The 9,270-nt window shown below is 39.5% G+C and overlaps 1 long non-coding RNA gene across 1 annotated transcript; it reads right to left on the bottom strand.

Annotated features, from left to right (window-relative positions):
• Nucleotides 1-1,197: 1,197 nt before the first annotated feature.
• LOC119507001 lies at nt 1,198-5,506 on the bottom strand. Its single transcript, XR_005211094.1, has 3 exons — nt 5,429-5,506; nt 3,536-3,616; nt 1,198-1,314 (listed from the first exon to the last, which is right to left on the bottom strand). It is a non-coding gene; the product is annotated as an uncharacterized LOC119507001 (long non-coding RNA).
• Nucleotides 5,507-9,270: the final 3,764 nt, after the last annotated feature.

Raw genomic sequence — 9,270 nt, 5'->3', positions numbered from 1 at the left:
TTATCACACATTTTAACCCAAATAACACTTTCCAGACTGGTCATCTCGTGAAGTAAGCAGAGATATAGTTTGGCCACAGCCAGAACCATTTGAACAAGAAAACTTGGAAGAAATTTTGACAATGGCTTAAATAAATGTTCTTGCCCTTCCCCAGAAAATACTTGTAGGTCAAATGGAGATGGCCCATGCTCCCAGTGCAAATTACTGGATCCTTGTTCTAGAGGGAGCAGAATAACCCTCAGGCACATACTGGGAGCATGTATGTCTGGCCCAGTCTCTCTGGTGGTGGCCTGAGGGACTGACCACCCCAGAACTTGCCTTAGGTATAGAAGGCAGTTCACTGGAGCTCTTCTACAGAGCACTGTGGGAAAGTAGCCAAGTGACTACCTAGGGGAAGGAATTGAGAGCTATGGAGTATACAGTGCAGTGCCCAGGACTGTGAGGCAACTGATTCCTAGGAAAGAGGAGACATTCGTATCTGCATGAATGGGGGAGTTCCTACGGACGGGCACACATGCCCAAGAAAAGATACATGGGCAAAAAAGCATCAGGGAGGCCCTTATGCTTTGGCTTGGAGCTATTCTCTAAAGTCATTGTATGGATAAACTCTGAAGGATAGCACTCGCACAGGTCAATCTGCAAAAACTGGGAAAGGTGTTTTCTTATTTTGGCTAGCTTCTGAATGTCCCCCCTGGCTTCCTGGAATATTCAATTTATCTATACTCCCTGCAGTATTGTTTAATCTCTTACATTACAGAAACCCAGCATGCATTTTCCGGGCCTTCACGAGGCAATGAAATTTACACTGTGAGCACCCTTATTTTGCATATGTGCATGTACATTTTGCAAAGTGCTTAAGGAGGAGGAAAGCATGGGAGAAATGATTTGTGGGCCTTTATAAATTCTGGTTCTTCACAGGACAAATTCTTTGCAGGCTCCATGATTAAGTTTCTTCAAAGCTTGTCCTATTAGACAATAGCAAGCTTCTGATGCTTCTTAGATAATAGCAAGTTTTTGGTGCTTTTATTTTTTAGGCACAATTAGGTTTTTGTTTCTTTTTTGTTTGTTTAAGGAAAAAAAACACATTACCTCTAACTTAATATTTAAATATGCTAATTTTATTTGGCACTCCATGAATAAAACCATTTTCCTTTATACAGAATTGTTAATAATTCTATTTTATTTTTATTCCTAAGGGTGGAAGTGAGTGGATGGTTCCTCAGGCAGCTCTGATTTCTTAGTTTAGGCTCTGTTTCTCCATGTGGTATTTGGTTGCTTTGAGTAAATGCTTCTTTTTTTGCTTGAGAACGTTTCCTGTTTGGAAAGAGGAGACTTTCTTGAGAAATTCTAGGTGTTTCACCGATCCACTGATTCTAGGTATTCCATTATTGGCCTGCATTTCAGACCTCCCATGGAGGTCCCACAGCTAGTACTAGAAAAGCCTGAAACCATGGTAAAATGTTCCTGGTCTGTAGGTAGCAATCGAAAGTGTTGTGTGGACATGCAAGAGCCCCACTAGGATCAACAACTCAATTTTGGCTCTTGGAGTCGTCATTATACCTATGGATTCTCAGCCAGTCAGGTGGCTGCCCTAATACTCCTCACTCTGTAATTTTGCATTTAAAAATTGCTTCCCACTGGGGCAATAATGAGTCTTAGATTGTCCCATTGTGACTGTTGTCCTAGGCTTAGATACTAAAAGAAGCCCCTTGTATCATCTGGATACAAGCCATACTTTTGTGAATTTTTCCAGTTCATATGGTATCCTTCTTCAGGGCTATGATGCTTATGGAGCTGGAGGTTGGGGTACAGGGGTAGGGTGGAGCAGGGATAAGAAGGAAGGAAAGTGCTTATGGAGATTTCAGCCCAGAAGCCACCCAACTGGATAACTCATAGGTCTTGGCAATCCTTATAGCCAAACATTCATTAAAAATAAACAAATAAACAAAACCCCAAATTCCACACAGAAAAGGAGGAAAAAAATCACATAACTTAAACTGTCCTATGGCTGACAATATTTTTTTCAAAGACAGAAAGAGCCAAAAGGAGAAATTATGGTAAAAAGGGAACACAGGTCCACCGCTCAACCCATATGGTGCCAGATGTGTTTCAATCTTCAGAATTTCAGATTTTTAGAGACAAAATGTTACATATTTTGTCCAACACCCATAGAAGTTCCTAGAATTCTGCAGCCAAAAAAAAAAAAAAAAAGTATAAAAATTCACTATATTGGGGTTAATACAGACACCTAATTAGCCTAATGTGGATTGAGCCAGGTTCTTCCTCAGATGAGTCCAGATCAGGTCTTGCTGTTGAATGAGTTATGAAAACTCTCTGGTTTTCAGATTTTGGATTTTGAATAAGAAATAGTAAAGCTGCTTCAGTTCATTCATATTAGAAAGAACTGACTTGAACAATGGGTCCTGTTAGACTTGGGAATGCACGGCTAGGAAAGGCATTGAATTTTCCTTCTTTGGATGTCCATGACGCATGACAAATATGCCTGCCTCAGGATTGCCTCAAGTTGGCTCTCTAAAGAGGCACATGTGGGTTGAGTATGTCCTGAGTATTCCTGAAGTGTGCCCAGCTAAGTGCTAAGCACTTTGCAAACATTAACTCTTTAAATCCTTATAATTTCCTCATAAGATAGGTTCTATGATTGTCCCCAGTTTAAATATGAAGCAGCTGAGACTTAGGACATGCCCAAGGTCGCACAACTTGTTAGGGGCAGGGGCAGGATTTGAACCAAGTCAGACTGTCTCCAAAGCCTGTACTCTTAGCCACTTCAGCAGCTTCCAATAGTAGTGAATGTAACCCTCTGGTTGTAATATGTACATGAAGAGCTGAGTGAGTAGAATTCTCCTTTTCAATTTCCCAAGAGACACTTGCAACCTGGATGATTGGAAGGAATGTAGAAGAAGATAGAAATCTAGAAAAGGGGAAATGAGTCCATTTGGGAGCGTATTGAATTTAAGGTGCTGTGCATCTAGCCTGGTAGTGTTCAGAGTATTTGAAAATGCAAGACAGGAACTTCAAAGACAGGGCAAAAGTTGAAAATTACTGGTATGGTCTGGAAACTTGGAAATGTGGGTTTAGATGAGATTGCCGGGGAGTGAGTATAAGGAGAGAAGAAAACAGGTAGGATCTTGGGAGATACCTGTCTATAGGGATAGGAGGGACAAGAGGCCATGCCAGAAACAAAGAAGGATCCAGCAGAGAGGTGGGAGGAGAACCAGGCAAACACAGTCATAAAGAGAAGGGAAGACAGATGTGGGGGGGCAGAGGGGAAGGCAGGGACAAAGGCAGTGTCAGAGGCTTTAATCTGCTCTCCCCAGCTATTCTGTTTCTGTTTAAAGTCTCATTTCTACTGCATTCTACCTCAAAACACATTGGAGGACTTCTTTGAGCTTTGCTGTGCTGTTCTACCCCCTTCCCTTAGGAACAGCCAGCTGTGGAACCTATTCTTGTGATGTCAATATCCCAGAATGAGGAGCTATTCTCTACACTTATCTATCATCAATAGGTTCTCATTTACCTAAAGTTCTTCGAAGACTTGAAATGATTTTTTCCAGTGCTGCTAGGCTTTTAATTTGAAAAATTGTTGATTTCTCCTCTTCTGTGGGAAAAATTAAGCACAATGATCAAGGTATGATAAATCATCATGGTTTAATTCCAAACTTTTTTCCATTTCAACCAGGCTATCTGTCTCCTGATTCAGGCTCTTAGCATCTACACTGCACCAACTCCCATGTCTCCAGTGTCCCTCCATAATTTTTCATTTTGTTTCCCCACCAGCCCAGAAAGATGCCAGGAGGATTAATTAGGCTTCCTTTGTAAATACATACTCTGTCTATTCATCATCAAGTACATGACAGGTTACTACTCTGTGTCTCTTTTCCTTTACCCTCTGACACCACGCCATATAATGTCTATTAGAACATGACATATCATTGAGAAGCTGAATATGAAAGATTATGCTAAAAATGACCAAACATCAGGGAAAGGAAACATGGTAAGTCATGTCTAGTCTAATAGAACTATTCTAGCCCAGGAAATATAGTGAGTGAATTTCCAAAAAGATTCGCCTCCATGATGGCTAAAATTTCACATTAGGGATTCATTCTTTTGAGCACTGTTTTGAAACCTCTTTGCCTCATAATCCCAAAGTAGGGATCATAGGGATAATGTTATGGAGCATATACTTTTATATCTCTGGAGAAATCAGTGTTAGAGCTCAGTTTAGCCCTGAACAATGAGGTTCAAAAATCTTGGGATTGCTCTACTTGTGGAATAAATGAATAAAAACCACCTGTCTGTTGTGAGCCAGCCTTTGTGCTGGGTGTGTTTGAGTGTCCATTTAACAAAAAGGAGGAATGAAATTCTTAGGAAAGTAGTTCATCAAAGGAAACATTCTGCTTATGACTATAGGAACATAAGGATCTGCATCTGCAACCAGTTGTGCTTTGGCTTTCTGTAGGAATCATGGATAGAGAGAAAAGCAGACATCCTTCCTGACGAATTTACACTCTGCAGGAAGCCTGGAATGGGAGAGTGGCCTGCTGCTCCATTAAGCAGAAACCCCTGAATAGTTTCTAACATATTAGGTGGAACCATAAGAGATTGTGGGTATTTATCCATTCTGACATACGCAAACAATTATTTCTTACGGTTCTACCAAATACATTGGTCCTCAAGGGAGGTGTTGATATGATATGTCATGAGCGCTTCTGGCCAGGCCACCCCTACCTTTGGCAGGGCCAGGATGAAAGACAAGCCCTGTGTCTCAAGATTGAAAAGTGATTGATTGTGGCTAGACTACATTCCCACCCAGGGCCCTCAGCCTCTGCCCCTTGTGACTTGGAGGCTAAAGTGACCCCCCACCACAATCCCCCATCACCACAGCCTGAGAGGCAACAGAGCTGCTGAGGCAGGCAGAACCGAAGCTGGACCTAGCCCAGGACACCGGAGGGGTGAACAGACCCTCCTGAGCCTCTGCTCCTCAGGGAGTCAGGACTGGCAGGTGCCTCTCCCCCACACCCCCCTTTTCACAGTCAGTGCATCCCAAAGCTATATCCCTGGAGCAGAGGAGGGAGGGGGCACACTGCCTGCAGTAGTCTATCTGTCCAGACACCTGTTTCAGATGATTTGGGACTGTTGGGGATGAACTTTAAAAAAGTAGCTCCCTTTTCTCTGGTTTCCCAAGGCAGAGGGCAGTGGGATTTTCTCTTCTCCCCCATTCTAACCCTCACTGTCCTCTGCCCTGGGGAACCTAACGCTGCTTGTGCTTCCCTCTCCTGTAGTTCCCTTTTGTTCAATTGGCTGCCAACTTTTCAAGAAACTTTCTTTTAAGGCCAAAAAGAAAAACATATGCATTTTGATGTTTGTAATATGTTGGGCCCAGATCAGGAACACCCCCACCTCCACTCACCTGGGTCTAAGGGGAGTGATGCTCCTGGGCTGGGAGACAGCCTTAGTTCTGTCTTCTGGGTCATAAGATGGATTCTAGTGCCACTCAGATTTGAGTTCAAGATGCAATAGAAGGAACACTAGGGTTTGTTTACTTCCTAAGAAAATGTGAGCAGCTGTTGAATGGTAAACTATCTACAAAGTATGGCTAGAGAATCATGAGAAAGTCAGCTTCAACCCAAATTAAAAACCTATACCCAGTCATCTGCCAAAATAGCTGAAATTCTATCATTAGAAATTCAGTCCTTTGGAAGATTTTCTTTGTGATGCTTTCCCTCTAAAAGACTAATAATCAACTGTGCTAAAGCACTTAAATGACAGCTTGAGGTCCCAGATATGGGACACACCACTGGCATAAAGGCACAATCTCCAAACCACCCTATGCATTTCTTATTTTCTAAGATAAAGTAATGAACTATATAAAGGGAGGTCATTGGTTGGAAGAGAAAAAGGGAAAAAGAGGAATCCAAAGGAAGGAGGGAACTCTTGTGAAATGAACTTTAAAGCAGTTGTCAAAATTATCCTAGAAAAAAATGATAAATTTCTTAGTATTATCTGCTTCTCTATGAGGCAGACATGCAAAGGGTCATTTACAGCCCAATGGAATACATGCTAAACTGGAGCATGAATAAAGGGGTTTTCTTCTGGGAGATCATCTGTCCTTTAATGTCTAGGAGCTGAACTAAATTGGGAGCTGCCTAACATTTCCAATTAGCTTTTTCCAAAAACTAAAAAACATGACAGACTTTAGGAGAAAGTTAAAAGAAGTAAAGCAATAATGGCCAAGTACAGGGTCGGCAGAGAGAATCACTTTTATCATGGCTCCACCTCTATTTTATTAGCACTTTCTAATGGGTGGAAGAGATGCATTTCATGATACTTTTTTTTTTTTCCTTAAGATTGACTGAAGTTCTGATTTCCTTTTGGTTGTGTTAGCCCACTATATTTCATCTCTCCCACTGATAACTAAAATCTCTCAACAAAATTCAAAAAAGGACTCTGAAAAGTAAACAAAAATGTATGCAGATTGTGAAGTAAAGTCAAAAATTAGAGAAGCAGCAAGCATGTTATGAATTTCACAGTGTTTTAATTTTTTTCTGTTGTACCTTTGTCCAAAGGTTAGCCCCAGTTGCAATTTGATGCCTTGGCATGGGCAATTAAAACTCTGATAGAAACGCCATCTTTCTGGCCAGAGGCAACAGGAAAACGAGCCCCCTGGGAACCAGAGAATATAAGGGGGAATCCAAGAGGGGAGAAAGCTGAATAAATAGATTTCCTAATTGTTAATTCCAAGTCTTAGCCTCACCCCTGAACTATGGATGCACAGAAGAGACTCAAGCCAGCATAACAAATTCTTAGACAAGTGCTTGAGATTTGAATCACTACCCACAAATGGCAAGGCAAAATATGTGATCTGAAGGTAACTAGGTTGAATGATTGCTAAAACAAGACTATCAATATTCTCCAAAACTATCAATATTCTCCAGAGACTTATAAAAACAACATAACATTTACAATGTACAAGATTCAATACAAAATTATTCAACATATAGAAAACTAGAAAAACGTCACCAGTTTTCAACGGAAAAGACAATCTACACTATACCGGCTTCATGATGACTCAGATGTTGAAATTATCAAAGAGTTTAAAGCAGCAATTATCAATAAGCTCCATGAGGTAAAGAAAAGCACTTTAACTGAATGAGAAGATAGGAATTGTCAGCAGAGAAACAGAAACTATAATGAAAAACCAAATAGAAATGTTAAAGCTAAAAAATAAAATATCTGAAATAAAAATTCACTGAGGGCTCAATAACAGAATGGAGATGATAAAGGAGTCAGTGGTCTTGAAGATGAATTAATAAAAATAAACTGAAATAAAAAGAAAAAAGATTGAAAAAAATGAACAGAATCTCAGAGACATGTGAGACAGTATCAAAAGTTATAAAATATTTGTAATTTGAGTCCTAAAATAATAAGAGAAAGAGAATGGGGCAGAAAAAAATTGAAGAAACAAAAATTTGGAATACCCATATAGGTATTTAAAATTTTTAATTTGTTGTGAGAAACCTTTCCAAAACAATAAAACCCCAGGTTCAGAATGTTTCAATGGTGAATTCTATCAAACATTGAAGTAAGAAATAATACCAATCCTACTCGAACTTTCACACAGAAAACAAAGAGGCATCGCTACCCAACTCAAATGGGGCTAGCTTCCCCCTATTGCAAAAACATGACAAAATATTACAAAAAAAAAAAAAAAAAAAAAAGAGAGAGAGAGAGAGAGAGAGAATTTAGGACCAGTATCTCTGATGAATTTAGATGCAAAAATCCTTAACAAATATTCGCAAATTAAATACTATTAAATACATATATAAAGGATACTACATCCTCTTCAAGTAGGACTTGTCCGGGAAATGCAAGATTGGTTTAGAATACAAAAATCAATCAATCTTTGCAGACTTGGAAAAGCTAGTTTCCAAACTTACATGGAAGGGAAAGGGGCCATGAATTACCAAAAACATTCTAAAAAAGAAGAATGAAGCGGGAGGACTTACCTTTCCTGACTTTAAAGCCTACTATAAAGTCAACAGTGGCCAAAACAGCATGGTACTTGCACGAAGATAGAAATATTGATCAATGGAATCAAATAAAGAATTTGGAAATAGACCCCCAGATCTATGGATGACTGGTTTTTTATAAGGCCCCCAAATCCACTGAACTAGGACAGAACAGTCTCTTCAACAAATAGAGCTGGGAGGACTGGATATTCATATCCAAAATAATGAAAGAGGACCCCTACCTTACACCCTATACAAAAATTAATGCAAAGTGAATCAAAGACTTCAATATAAGAGACAATACCATAAAACTCCTGAAAGATAATGTAGGGATACAACTTCGAGACTTAGTATTAGGAGGTAGCTTCTTAGACCTTATACCCAAAACACAGCAATGAAACAAAAAATAGATAAATGGGAACTCCTCAAAATCAAAAGCTTCTGTACCTCAAAGGAATTTGTCAAAAAGGTGAAGAGGCAGCCAACTCAATGGGAGAAAATATTTGGAAACCATATATCTGATAAGGGGCTGATATCGAGCATATATGAAGAAATTCTGCAACTCAATGACAGTAGTGCAAAGAGCCCAATTATAAAACAGGCAAAAGATATGAAAAGACATTTTTCCAAAGAGGAAATGCAATTGGCTAAAAACACATGAAAAAATGTTCATCTTCATTAGCTATTAGGGAAATGCAAATCAAAACCACAATGAGATATCATGTCACACCAATAAGAATGTCTGCCATTAAACAAACAGGAAACTACAGATGTTGGGGAGGATGTGAAGAAATTGGAACTGTTATTCATTATTGGTGGGAATGTTTAATGTTAATGCAGCTGTAGAAAACAGTTTGGCAGTTCCTCAGGAAACTAGATAGCAAGTTACCCTGTGATCTGGCAATTCCACTTCTCAGTATATACCCAGACGATCTGAAAGCAGTGACATGAACAGACATTTTTACACCGACAGTCATAGTGGTATTGTTCACAATTGCCAAGAGATGGAAACAATCCAAGTATCCTTCAACAGAAAAGTGGGTAAACAAAATTTGATATATACATACAATGGAATATTATGCAGCAGTAAGAAGGAACAAGGTCCTGAAACATAACAACATGGATGAACCTTGAAGACATAATGCTAAGTGAAATAAATCAGACACAAAAGGAGAGATATTGTATGTTACCACTAATGTGAACTCCCTGAACAATGTAAAATCAGTGTCTTATAATGTAGACT

The sequence above is a fragment of the Choloepus didactylus genome, chromosome 12 (assembly GCF_015220235.1).
Source record: "Choloepus didactylus isolate mChoDid1 chromosome 12, mChoDid1.pri, whole genome shotgun sequence".
Classification (NCBI taxonomy): Eukaryota; Metazoa; Chordata; class Mammalia; order Pilosa; family Megalonychidae; genus Choloepus; species Choloepus didactylus.
This window is presented reverse-complemented; position numbering and strand designations above follow the sequence as displayed.